Raw genomic sequence first — 14,438 nt, 5'->3', positions numbered from 1 at the left:
TATGGAAATGTTTATTTATTTAGAAGTCGCAATGATCAAGCATGCGGTTGTGAAAGTTGGACCATAAAAAAGCAAGACGGGGAGAAATTTCACTGGTTTGAGCTCTGTCGGCTGGAGGAGAAGGTTTCTGTGTAATCCTTGGACAGTTTTGGAAGGGACCTCGGAGGTCTTCTAGTCCAGCCCCCCTGCTCAAGCAGGAGACCCTACACCAGTGGTTCTCAACCTTTTTAATGCCGCGACCCCCAACCGGTCGTAAGTCAAGGACTACCCAACCGGTCGTAAGTCGAGGACTACCCAACCGGTCATAAGTCGAGGACTTTCCCTGCCCGGGAGCGCCACGCATGCATTCCTAGAAGCACGAAGCCGAAAACACCAGCCTGAAGATGACGAATGAGACTTTGTCGAAACGTCGCCAAGACACTTCCAATTTTACGCGGGAGAAAACCCGAATAACCAAAGACTTACCTACCTACCTACATACATACATGCATACATATATATACACACACACACACATATATATATATACATACATACATACACACACACAAACACACACACACACACACACACACACACACATACTTTTTTTGCCCTGGGACCAAAAAGGAAACCCCTGACACCAGGACACTGCAACTGTCATAAATAGGAAGCGGTCGACTTAGGATCATGTGACCCGAGGAACATTGCAATGGTTGGTTGCAAGTGTGAAAAAGGGTCATAAAAGTCACGTTCTTCAATGCTGTTGTAACTTCAGACAATCACTAAATCAGGGGTCTTCAAACTTGGCCCTTTTACGACTTGTGGACTTCAACTCCCAGAATTCCTCAGCCAGGCATGCTGGCTGAGGAATTCTGGGAGTTGAAATCCACTGGTCATGAAAGGGCCCAGTTTGAAGTCCCCTGCTATAGAATATATAAGGCAGGTATGAGTATTTTGAGGAAATCTTGAAGGAATATTCTGGAAAAAAAGAGGAGATAGAGGCCTAGTTCAGATTTTTGTTGGCTGCTTTGTGGCTCCGCGGCTGGAAGAGAGGTAATTATCACTAAATGTAGAATAAGGGTAAGATTTCTGCTTTTTTTCTCCTTATAAAGAATGTAATGCAGGTATGTAGTCCTAAACCAGGGGACTTCAAACTTGGCCCTTTGATGACTGGTGGACTTCAACTCCCAGAATTCCTCAGCCAGGCATGCTGGCTGAGGAATTCTGGGAGTTGAAATCCACTGGTCATGAAAGGGCCCAGTTTGAAGTCCCCTGCTATAGAATATATAAGGCAGGTATGAGTATTTTGAGGAAATCTTGAAGGAATATTCTGGAAAAAAAGAGGAGATAGAGGCCTAGTTCAGATTTTTGTTGGCTGCTTTGTGGCTCCGCGGCTGGAAGAGAGGTAATTATCACTAAATGTAGAATAAGGGTAAGATTTCTGCTTTTTTTCTCCTTATAAAGAATGTAATGCAGGTATGTAGTCCTAAACCAGGGGACTTCAAACTTGGCCCTTTGATGACTGGTGGACTTCAACTCCCAGAATTCCTCAGCCAGGCGTGCCTGGCTGAGGAATTCTGGGAGTTGGTCCACCAGTCATCAAAGGGCCCACTTTGAAGACCCCTGGGCTAAATGACCTGTTGTACATCTTTACCTTTACACAAACACACACAGCTATGTCCTCTCTAAATATATATATAATTTTTCTAAAGCTGGAGTCTAGGAGGTGGGGGGGGGGCTTCTGGTTCCAATTGTGCAATTTGGGTGAATTCCCCATTTGCATACATGTCTTGCTGAATCATCTGCCAAAAGACACAACCACACACTCTGCAGGAAAGCAGCCTCGTCACTCTCATTCTGAATTACGAGCAGCAGATTGTTATCTTAAGACAAAAGTACACAATTCCCACACTCCCGGCCTGGTCAAATATCTGCGTCAGCTGAATAGGGGATCTGCAGGAGCAGCTGAGTGGACTTCCAAGCTAGCTTCACAAAAGGGGGTAGGAAAATCGAGGTGTGTATTTAGGATAGGATAAGATAGGATAGGATAGGATAGGATTAGAGAATATTGCAATGAAGGATAGGATAGGATAGGATAGGATAGGATAGGAGAATATTGGAATGAAGAAGAGAATAGAACAGAATAGGATAGGATAGGATAAGAGAATATTGAAATTAAGAATAGGATAGGATAGGATAGGATAGGATAGGATAAGAGAATATTGCAATGAAGGATAGGATAGGATAGGATATTGCAATGAAGGATAGGATAGGATAGGATAGGATAGGATAGGATAGGATAGGATAGGACAGGACAGGACAGGACAGGATAGGATAGAAGAATATTGCAATGAAGAATAGAGTAGAGTAGGGTAGGGTAGGGTAGGGTAGGGTAGGGTAGGGTAGAGTACAGTAGAGTAGGGTAGGGTAGGGTAAGGTAGGGTAGGGTAGGATAAGGTAGGGTAGGGTAAGGTAGGGTAGGGTAAGGTAGAGTAGAGTAGGGAAGGGTAGGGTAAGGTAGAGTAGAGTAGAGTAGAGTAGAGTGAGATGAGATAGAGAACAGAACAGAATAGAATTCTTTATTGGCCAAGCGTGATTGGGACACACAAGCAACTTGTCTCCGGTGCATAAGTTCTCCATGTACATACCAGCAACAAGTGATCACAACCCTCATTAAAATACATTCATCATAAATCATAAGATACAACCCTCAGTGATAGTCACAGCATACTAAATAAGCAAACAACACAAGTCATACTAGGATACTAAACAAAACAGTTAATTTAAATCATAAGATGGAAGCAACAAAATTACAGTCATGAGAAGAAAAGGAGATAGGTCATAGGAAAGATGAGAAGAATAATAGTAATGCAGCTTTAACTAGTAGTGTGACAGTGTGGTGGGAATGAGTTGTTTAGCAGAACAAAACTTTGCAATTGACTGTCCGGACTACAGATGGAGGTTTCCCCTTGGATGGTAGACTAGACTAGACTAGACTAGACTAGACTAGACTAGACTAGACTAGACTAGACTAGACTAGACTAGACTAGACTAGAATAGAATAGAATATTAAATATAGAATAGAATATAGAATAGAATAGAATAGTATATTAAATATAGAATAGAATAGAATATTAAATATAGAATAGAATATAGAATAGAATAGAATAGTATATTAAATATAGAATAGAATAGAATATTAAATATAGAATAGAATAGAATAGAATAGACAAATTGTAGAATAGAATAGAATAGAATAGAATAGAATAGAATAGAATAGAATAGACAAATTGTAGAATAGAATAGAATAGAATAGAATAGAATAGAATAGAATAGAATAGAATAGAATAGAATAGACAAATTGTAGAATAGAATAGAATAGAATAGAATAGAATAGAATAGAATAGAATAGAATAGAATAGAATAGAATAGAATCTGGAAGAGACCTTGGAGGTCTTCTAGTCTGGCCCCCTAGTCAAGCAGGAGACCCATTACCATTTCAGACAAATGGCTGTCTGGACTCTTCTTAAAAATCTTCAGTGATGGAGCGCCCACGATTCCTGGAGGCAAGGCTTCCTCCTTTTGTCCCTAAACGAGGACAGTTGGGCTGACTTTGCTCATTTCCGTGTGCCCTTCTCTCTCTCTCTCCCTCCTCCCCTCCCCAAGCCATTTTCACACACACACACACACACACACACACACACACACACACACACACACACTCCAGATGGCTGGCAGTGAAAGCTGGGAAGGAGCTGCTTTGGAAGCGAGGGGCCGCTCGCTCGGCGGGGTGGGGACAGGACAGCCCCCTGAGGACGGGGCTTCCTTTGTCCTCTTCCAACCTGGCGGGCCAAAAGCCTCTCACCCCAGAGGCCATCGGCCTTTCACCATTCAACTTGACCCGCTGCCTTGGCCTTGAAGTCAGATGCAAATGGTATTCCCACACGGCACAGCCACGGACCGCACCGGCTGTCAGCCGGCAGCGATCGCAGGTTGCAAATTAATTTTCTGAGCAACAGTGGTACGTGTGGCGGGGGCCAAGGGAAGGGTGTAGTTGGTGGGATTCAGCCGGTTCGTACTGATTCAGCAGAAACCGGCAGCTAAATTTTGCTGAGTTCAGAGAACGGGGTGAATACACACTGTTTCCGGAAGTCCATTCTAGGCCTCGGAGGCCTGGAGGAGGCCTCTCCAGCCTAAAACAGCTCACCGGAAGTGCGTGGATGCCACTTCTGGAAGTCCGTTCTAGGCCTCGGAGGCCTGGAGACCTCCCAGACCTAGAACAGCCTGCCGGAAGTGCGTGAATGCCACTTCTGGAAATCCGTTCTAGGCCTCAGAGGCTTGGAAACCTCCCAGACCTAGAACAGCCCACAGGAAGTGCATGGATGCCACTTCTGGAAATCCGTTCTAGGCCTCAGAGGCCTGGAAACCTCCCAGACCTAGAACAGCCCACAGGAAGTGCATGGATGCCACTTCTGGAAATCCGTCCTAGGCCTAGGAGGCCTGGAGGCCTCCCAGGCCTAGAACTAAGGTGACCAATCATCCTCCTTTAGGGAGGACAGTCCTTCTTTTGTAATTTAAATAATAATTAATAGGCATGTAAGCATAATTACAATATAAAATATTGTTACAAATGTTTTTGATTATTCATTTATCATATTATAGTGTATTCTGTATTGTTGCCATGAATAAAATGTTTTATTTACGATATTTTTTTCTTCAATTTATTTCTGTCTTCCTTCTCATTGTAAAAAAGTTGGTCACCTTACTAGAACAGCCCGCCGGAAGTGCATGGATGCCACTTCTGGAAGTCCGTTCTAGGCCTCGGAGGCCTGGAGGCCTCTCTAGCCTAGAGCAGCCCAAGGGAAGTGTGTAGATGCCACTTCTGGAAGTCCCTTCTAGGCCTGGGAGGCCTGGAGGCCTCCCAGGCCTAGAGCAGCCCGGGGGAAGTGCATGGATGCCACTTCTGGAAGTCCGTTCTAGGCCTCGGAGGCCCAGGCCTGCATCCAATAAAAGAACCAATTGTTCAGGTATTTGAATCCCACCACTAGAAGGGTGGTATCCAGGCCCAGACCAGGAAAAAAACACGTGGGAAAAGACATCACTGATAGGTATTATGACCACAAAATAGGGGCCCCAAATTCATGTTGCTAAGCAAGACATTTCTTAAGTGAGTTTTGCTTCATTTTCTGGCCGCCGTTGTTAAGTGAATCCCTGCAGTGCTTAAGTTAGTCACCCGGTCGCTAAGCGAATCTGCCTTCCCCCATTGACTTTGCCGGTCAGGAAGTCGGCAAAGGGGATCACGTGACCCTGGGGGAACACTGCGACCGTCATACATATGAGTCAATTGCCGAGCGTCTGAATTCTAACCACGTGACCACGAGCGATGCTGCCAATGGTCGTAAGTGTGAACAAACGGTCCTAATTCCCTTTTTTTCACCACCGTCGTAATTTGGAGCAGTCACTAAATGAACCACTGTAAATCGAGGACTGTACCATTCAAAGTTATGGCAGCGGTGAAAAAAGGAACTTATGACCGTTTTTCAACACTTACGACCATTGCAGCATCCCTCGTGGTCACGTGATGCAAATTCAGACGCTCGGCAACTGGCTTGTACTTATGACTGTTGCAGGGTCCCCCAGGGCTCACGTGATCCCCTTTTCCGGCCTCCTGACAAGCCAAACCGTGTTAACAACTTAACAACTGCAGTGATTCACCAAATAACTGTGGCCAGAAAAGTCCTAAAGGGGGGACAAAACTCACTTAACCCCTGCCTCACTGAACGACGTCAATTTTGGAGTGAGTTGGAGGTCGTAATTCGAGGACTATCTGTATACAAATGAACAAAACCTCAAAGGTAGCTTCTGTCTTTGACTCTGTGCCTAGTTCTGAAAGCCCCAGGCTTTGCTTCCAAGTCTAAACAAGTCCTAACCTTTATTTTTTTGTCCAGGTGTCTAAGGGATTTCCCTGTCTTGACGTGACTCATTCAGCAGACGCCCGAGAATCTAACATGGGCCTGTCATTTTGCGCATGCTCAGAAGTCCCTCCCTTCTTCCCGGAAGTCTACAGGCATAGCTCAAAAACAAACAAATAGAAAGGCATACCCAGACAAGCAGGAAGCAAGGAACACACCTGGCCTCAGGTATCTCCAGCGCATGAAGTGACTGCTGTGTTGATTCGCGTCAAAAGGTGCTTTAGGCTTCAAGGTTTATATGGGCAGGCTACCTTTTTTTTCTGAAAAAAACCCCAAATTGCTTCATTGGCAATAAGCAGGGGATGATGATGATGATGTTGTTGATGATGATGATGATAATAATAATAATAATATTGGAAGAGACCTAGCCCAACCCCCTGCTCAGGCAGGAAACCCTGCCCTATAACCCTATATATCTCATCTATCTATCTATCGGTCTACCTACCTACTTACCTACCTATCATCTATCTATCCGTCTATCTATCTATTTATCTATCTATCTATCTATCTATCTATCTATCTCTATCTATCTATCTCTATCTATCTGTCTACCTACCTACCTACTTACCTACCTATCATCTATCTATCTATCTATCTATCTATCTATCTATCTATCTATCTATCTATCTGTCTACCTACCTACCTACTTACCTACCTATCATCTATCTATCTATCTATCTATCTATCTATCTATCTATCTATCTATCTATCTATCTATCTCTATCTATCTGTCTACCTACCTACCTACTTACCTACCTATCATCTATCTATCTATCTATCTATCTATCTATCTATCTATCTATCTGTCTGTCTGTCTGTCTGTCTGTCTGTCTGTCTGTCTACCTACCTACTTACCTACCTATCATCTATCTGTCTGTCTGTCTGTCTGTCTACCTACCTACCTACTTACCTACCTATCATCTATCTATCTATCTATCTATCTATCTATCTATCTATCTATCTATCTATCTATCTATCTGTCTACCTACCTACCTACTTACCTACCTATCATCTATCTATCTATCCACCTACCTACCTATCATCCATCCATCTATCTATCTATCTATCTATCTATCTATCTATCTATCTATCTATCTATCTATCTACCTACCTACCTACCTACTTATCATCTACCTACCTACCTACCTACCTATAATCCATCTATCTACCTACCTATCTATCTATCTATCTATCTATCTATCTATCTATCTATCTATCTATCTATCTATCTCTACCTACCTACCTACCTACCTACCTACCTATCATCCATCTATCTATCTATCTATCTATCTACCTACCTACCTACCTATCATCTATCTATCTATCTATCTATCTATCTATCTATCTATCTATCTGTCTTATATCTATCATTACCTTATATCTGCCTTTCTCTTTGATACAGAATACAGAATAACAGAGTTGAAAGGGATCTTGGAGGTCATCTAGTCCAACCCCCTGCTCAGGCAGAAAACCCTATACCATTTCAGACAAATGGCTGTCCAGTCTCTTCTTAAAAACTTCCAGGGTTGGAGCATTCACCACTTCTGGTGGCAAGCTGTTCCACTGGTTAATTGTTCTAACTGTCAGGAAGTTTCTCCTTAGTTCCAGGTTGCTTCTCTCCTTGATCAGTTTCCATCCGTTGCTTCTTGTCCTGCCTTTAGGCGCTTTGGAAAATAGCTTGACTCCCTCTTCTTTGGGGCAGCCCCTGAGATACTGGAAGACTGCTATCCTGTCCTCTCTCATCCTTCTCTTCATTAAACTAGACAGACCCAATTCCAGCAGTAGTTGCTGGAAGTTAGATACCATCTTCCATCATATCCTTAACAGGTTGCCCGGAGCAAAGGTGACCTGTTTTGAAATTCTTGAGCATTCCAGTATTTGAGGAGTTGCCCCAAAGAAGGGGGGGTCCACCTATTCTCAAAAGTGCCTGAAGGCAGGAGAAGAAGCAACGGATGGAAACTTATCAAGGGGAGAAGCAACCTGGAACTAAGGAGACATTTCTGACAGTGAGGACAATCAACCAGTGGAACTTCAGAAGTTGTGGGTGCTCCATCCCTGGAGGTTTTTAAGAAGAGACTGGACAGCCAGTTGTCTGGAAAGGCATAGAGTTTTGTGCCTGAGCAAGGGGTTAGACTAGAAGACCTCCAGGTTCCCTTCCAACTCTGTTATTCTGTTACGACCAGAGATAGTCTTGAAGAACATCAAGAGGTCGCAGAAACCAGGAGGGTGGAGAAAGTTCAACCAATGGCATTTCTATCCTTAATGGAAAAGGATCTCGACAACCCACTTAGAATTCTTTGTTTTGGAAGGGAGCTTAGAGGTCTTCTCCTCTTCTCCTTCTCCTCCTCCTTCCTCTTCTTCCTCTTCTCCTCCTCCTCCTTCATCTTCTTCCTCTTCTCCTTCTCCTCCCTCTTCTCTTCTTCCTCCTACTTCTCTTCTCTTCACCTCTCTTCTCTCCTTCTCCTCCTCCTCTTCTTCTTCTCCTCCTCCTTCCTCTTCTCCTTCTCCTCCTCCCTCTTCTCTTCCTCCTCTTCTTCCTCTCCTCCTACTTCTCTTCTCTTCTTCACTTCACTTCTCTCTTCTTTTCTCTCCTTCTCCTCCTTCCTCTCCTCCTCCCCCTCTTCTCTTCTTCCTCCTACTTCTCTTCTCTTCACCTCTCTTCTCTCCTTCTCCTCCTCCTCCTCTTCTTCTCCTCTTCCTTCCTCTTCTCCTCCTCCTCCCTCTTCTCTTCCTCCTACTTCTCTTCTCTTCATTTCTCTTCTCTCCTCCTCCCTCTTCTCTTCCTCCTCCTTCCTCTTCTTCCTCTTCTCCTTCTCCTCCTTTGTCTCCTTGTCCTCCTCCTCCCTCTTCTCTTCCTCCTACTACATCTCTTCTCTTCTCGCCTTCTCCTTCTCCTTCTCCTCCTCCTCCTACTTCTCTTCTCTTCTTCACTTCTCTTCTCTCTCCTTCTCTCCTTCTCCTCCTCCTTCTCTTCCTCCTCCTCCTCCTCCTCCTCCTCCTCCTCCTCCTCCTCCTCCTCTTCCTCCTCCTACTTCTCTTCTCTCTTCTCTCCTCCTCCTCCTCCTCCTCCCTCTCCCTCTCCTCTCCTCTCTCCTCCTCCTCCTCCTCCTCCTCCTCCTCCTCCTCCTCCTCCTCCTCCTCTTCCAGTCTGCAAACCCCTGTCCTTTCCAGCACGGATGATTTTTCTCTTCCTCTGCGTCACAGTGGAATTGAGTCGTGCCCAGTTTTACCACCTTATTTTTTTGACATGGTTGTGAGGTGAATTACTGCAATCATTAAGCGAGTCACAAGGTCCTTAAGCGAATCCAGCTTTTCCTATGGACTTGTCAGAAGGCAGCTGAGAAGATGGCAGTGGGGATCGCGTGGCCCAAGGAGCGGCAGCTGCCATGCGCATGCGCCAAGCGCCTGAATTTGGATCGGGTGACCACAGAGATGCTACGATGGTTGTCAGCACATCCCTTTTTATAACTTTGAACGGACACTAAATGAAACCGTCGTAAGTCAGGGAACTACCTGAGGTTTCATTTCAGCCAGAGTGAATAAAGCAACACCCTCCCTTTAAATCTCTCTTCTCAGGCCTTCTATTCGAGGCCTGAAAGTTCCAGAACTCTCCATGCCAGCCATATTCTGCAGGCAGTGCTCGACTTACGACGACAAACCGAGGCCCACATTTCTGTTGTTCAGCAAGGCAGTGGCTAAGCACAGGTTGTCCCATTTTGAAAACTTTCTCGCCGCCGTTGTGAAGGGAGGGACACGGTTGTTAAATGAATCCATCTTCCCCCCCCCTCCATTGACTCGGCTCGTCAGACGGTCGCAAATGGGGATCCCGTGATGGTTGATGTGGCAACCGTCATAAGTACGAGTTCGTTGCCAAGCATTTGAATTTGGATCCCCTGACCGCGTGGGGGATGCAGCAACGGTCGAAGTGCAAGGACCGTTGCCAATCACTTTTTTTTCCGCAGTGCCGTCATCACTTGGAACGGTCACTAAGCGAAGCTGTCCAGTGTTGGAGCATTCACCGCTTCTGGAGGAAGGTTGTTAATAATAATAATAATGTTGGAAGGGACCTTGGAGGTCATCTAGTCCAACCCCCTGCTCAGGCAGGAAGCCCTACACTGTTTCGGACAAATGGCTGTCCAGTCTCTTCTTAAAAACTTCCAGTGTTGGAGCATTCACCGCTTCTGGAGGCAGGTTGTTAATAATAATAATAATGTTGGAAGGGACCTTGGAGGTGATCTAGTCCAACCCCCTGCTCAGGCAGGAAACTCTACACCGTTTCGGGGAAATGGCTGTCCAGTCTATTCTTAAAAACTTCCGGTGTTGGAGCATTCACCGCTTCTGGAGGCAGGGTGTTAATAATAATAATAATGTTGGAAGGGACCTTGGAGGTCATCTAGTCCAACCCCCTGCTCAGGCAGGTAACCTTATACTATTTCCAACAAATGGTTGTCCAGTCTCTTCTTAAAAACCTCCAGTGTTGGAGCATTCACCGCTTCTGGAGGCAGGGTGTTAATAATAATAATAATGTTGGAAGGGACCTTGGAGGTCATCTAGTCCAACCCCCTGCTCAGGCAGGTAACCTTATACCATTTCCGACAAGTGGCTGTCCAGTCTCTTCTTAAAAACTTCCAGTGTTGGAGCATTCACCGCTTCTGGAGGCGTTGCTATAATGATTGCACTGCTGCAGTGGCTCTTTTTAGAGGCACTTAGAGAAACCGCCCCTAAACTGGTTTATAAAGTTATAAATAAAACCAAAAAAGAAAAAAAGAATTAAATGAAACCACTCCGGGTTTTTTTTTTTTAAAAAAAACCCAAACAATGGTGGGGAAGGTCTAATCTTCCGCCCCAGTTTATAGAAACTGGCTCACCTGTCATTAGGGGCTGGGTCTTATCACCCTGATAAGGTGGATAAAGAGGCAGCAGCAATAAGGAGTGGGGGGGATGAAGGTCTCCTTTGGGCAGCCAGCCTTGGAATAGAGATGAAAGCGTGTTTTTTTTTTTGCTTCTTCCCTCCAACCTTGGAAAGTCACGCAAACAAAACAGGGGCCCAGCAGTGAAGGAGTTTCTGCAAACTCTGTGATAAGCCTGGCTTTCATCTGTGGCAGGGGGAGGGGGGAGGAGGAGGAGGAAAGATGGAGACAGGAGGAGAAGGAGAAGGAGGAAAAGAGAAAGAAGAAGGAATGGAAGGAAAAGAAGAGGAAGGAGGAGGACAAGGAGCAGGAGCTGGAGGAGCAGGAGAAGAAGAGGAAGACAGCAGCAACAGGAGGAGGAGGAGGAGGGGGGGGAGAAGGAAGAGGAAAGATGGAGAGAGAGAAAAAGGAGAAAGAGGAAAAGAGGGAGAAGGAGCGGAAGGAGAAGAAGAGGAAGGAGGAGGACAAGGAGCCGGAGCTGGAGGAGCAGGAGAAGAAGATGGAGACAGGAGGAGGAGGAGAGGAAGAAGAGGAAGGAGGAGGAGGAAAGATGGAGACAGGAGAAGAAGGAGAAGACGGAGAAGAGAAAGAAGAAGGAATGGAAGAAGAGGAAGGAGGAGGACAAGGACCAGGAGCTGGAGGAGCAGAAGAGGAAGACAGCAGCAACAGGTGAAGGGGGGGAGGAAGAGGAGGAGGAAAGATGGAGAGAGGAGAAGAAGGAGAAAGAGGAAGAAGAAGGAGCCGAAGGAGAAGAAGAGGAAAGAGGAGGACAAATAGCAGGAGCTGGAGGAGCAGGAGAAGAAGATGGAGACAGGAGGAGGAGGAGGAGAGGGAGAAGTAGGAAGAGGAGAAGAGGAAGGCGGAGGAGGAGGAAAAGAAAAAGAAGGAATGGAAGGAGAAGAAGAGGAAGGAGGAGGACAAGGAGCAGGAGCAGGAGCTGGAGGAGCAGGAGAGGAAGACAGCAGCAACAGGAGGAGGGGGAGGAAGAGGAGGAGGAAAGATGGATTGAGGAGAAGGAGGAAAAGAGTCTATATCTTGATCCCCTAAGCCTAACCCCGTCCCCAAGAACAGCTGCTGGCGAGGGGTGAAGGGAAACTGGCCATTTTAAGCCTCAGTTTAGCTGCTGAGATTCAGCCTTTCTCGTCTGGCATTTGGCTGAGCTGTGAATGGTGCTTTTCAACAGGAAAATCCACCTGGCCTTAGTGGGCGTGGGCGGGAGTGTTTGGGGTGGGGGGGGGTCTCCGGTTGCAGAAAAACACCCCCCCTTTCTCTGCCGGGTGCAATAATCCACGCAGAGTTTCAACGGATGCAAGCAACTCCTTGTTCTGTGTCCCTGGCCTGGCCCCAGATCTGCCTTGGCACCCCCTGCCAAGGACCCTGGTTAGCAAACTGGTATAAATCAGGCCTTTGTGCAAAGAATCCAGCAGGCAGGACGGAGTCCAGAGGCAACTGGGGTGGGGGTGGGGAGGGGAGGGGGAGTCCAAAAGGAAGGGAAAACTTGAGGGTCCTTCATCCAAAGAAAGAGATTTTTTATCCAGCAGGAATTTTTAGGTAGTTTCCATCCAAACAAGCAAGAATTGAATTAGGTCATTCTGGTTGTTTTGATGCGTCCAAAGGGGGGGGGGGAAACCAGACCAAAACCTCACACTTTGGATCCTGGTTTGAGTCCACCAGGAAGGGTAAATAATGAAAATGTTGAGATTTTGGAAAGAGTGCAGAGAAGAGCAACAAAGAGGGTTGGGGGGGGGGGAGGCTGGAGGTAAAAACGTACGGCGAAGGGCTGCAGAAACTGGGAATGTCCAGTTTCACAGAGAAGGATTAAGAAGAGAGCGACAGAATCAAGATCACGAGAAGTGTTAAAATCACACCTTGATAAGGCCACACTTGGAATCCTGCATCCATTTTTGATCACCATGATATTAAAAAAAGATGTTGAGACTCTAGAAAGAGGGCAGAGAACAGCCGCAAAGATGATCAGGGGACTGGAAGCTAAAACATATAAGGAATGGTTGCTGGAATTGGGTCTGTCTAGTCTAGTCTAGTGAACAGAAGGACTAGGGGTGACATGAAAGCAGTGGTCCAATATTTGAGGGGGGGGCACAAAAGAAGAGGGGGGGGCCACCTCTTCTCCAAAGCACCAGAAGGCAGGACAAGAAGTAACGGATGGAAATTAATCCAGGAGAGAATGAACGTAGAATTAAAGAGACATTTCCTGACAGTAAGAACAATCAAATAGTGGAATGGCTTGCCTCCAGAACTTGTGGGTTAGAATAACAAAATTACAGAATAACAGAGTTGGAAGGGACCTTGGATGTCATCTAGTCCAACCCCCTGCCCAGGCAGGAAGCCCTATACTATTTCAGACAAATGGTTGTCCAATCTCTTCTTAAAAACTTCCAGCGTTGGAGCATTCACCGCTTCCGAAGGCAAGTTGGATGTTCAAACAGTGGAGGTTTTAAAGAAGAGATTGAACAGGTATTTGTTTGAAAGGGTATAGGATTGCCTGCTGGAGCAGGGGGGTGGACTAGAAAACCTCCAAGGTCCCTTCCATCTCTGTTATTCTTCACACACAGCCTCAGCTTCTCAAGGCCAGGGGCCTCCGGGATGTCCTGCATTATAGTTCCCATCATCCTTGCCTGCCAATCTCTATGAAGGGGGTTCTAACTGCCTTGCCCTCATTGGGTGGGTTTGCATCAGATACGCGGGTCCTCGACTTAAGTCCATAACTGAGATCAGAATTTTCTGTTGTTAAGCAAGGCAGTTGTTAAATGAGTCACACCCCATTTTACAACCTTTTTTGCCACAGTCGTTCAGCAAATCACGGCCGTTGTTAAACAAAGCGTGCAATCGTTGATCTAATGGGCTTCCCCCATTGACTTTGCTGGCTGGAAGCTGGCTAGGCCAGGGGGAGGCAACCTTGGCTCTTTTATGACTCGTGGACTTCAACTCCCAGAATTCCTGAGCCAGCCATGCTGAGGGGAAACGGAGAGGTTTCCAAGCTGAGCCATGCCGGCTCAGGAATTCTGGGAGTTGAAGTCCACCAGTCATGAGGGGGCCATAGTTCCCTCATGCTAGCTCAGGAATTCTGGGAGTTGAAGTCCACGAGTCATGAGGGGGGCATAGTTCCCTCATGCTAGCTCAGGAATTCTGGGAGTTGAAGTCCACAAGTCATAAGGGGGCCATAGTTCTCCCATGCTAGCTCAGGAATTCTGGGAGTTGAAGTCCACGAGTCATGAGGGGGGCATAGTTCCCTCATGCTGGCTCAGGAATTCTGGGAGTTGAAGTCCACAAGTTATAAGGGGGCCATAGTTCTCCCATGCTGGCTCAGGAATTTTGGGAGTTGAAGTCCACAAGTTATAAGGGGGCCATAGTTCTCCCATGCTGGCTCAGGAATTTTGGGAGTTGAAGTCCACAAGTCATAAGGGGGCCATAGTTCTCCCATGCTGGCTCAGGAATTCTGGGAGTTGAAGTCCACGAGTCACAAAAGAGCCAAGGTGGCATACCCCTGACCTAGGCCACAGATAAGGGGGCAAGCCTCAGCAGCCCATTGAAGGACAGAGAGGGAAAACAGCGT

Source organism: Crotalus tigris, unplaced genomic scaffold, assembly GCF_016545835.1.
Source record: "Crotalus tigris isolate CLP2741 ecotype Arizona unplaced genomic scaffold, ASM1654583v1 scf7180000018755.946041584:351173, whole genome shotgun sequence".
NCBI lineage: Eukaryota > Metazoa > Chordata > Lepidosauria > Squamata > Viperidae > Crotalus > Crotalus tigris.
The sequence above is the reverse complement of the archived record's forward strand: the minus strand, read 5'-3'. Positions refer to the sequence as shown.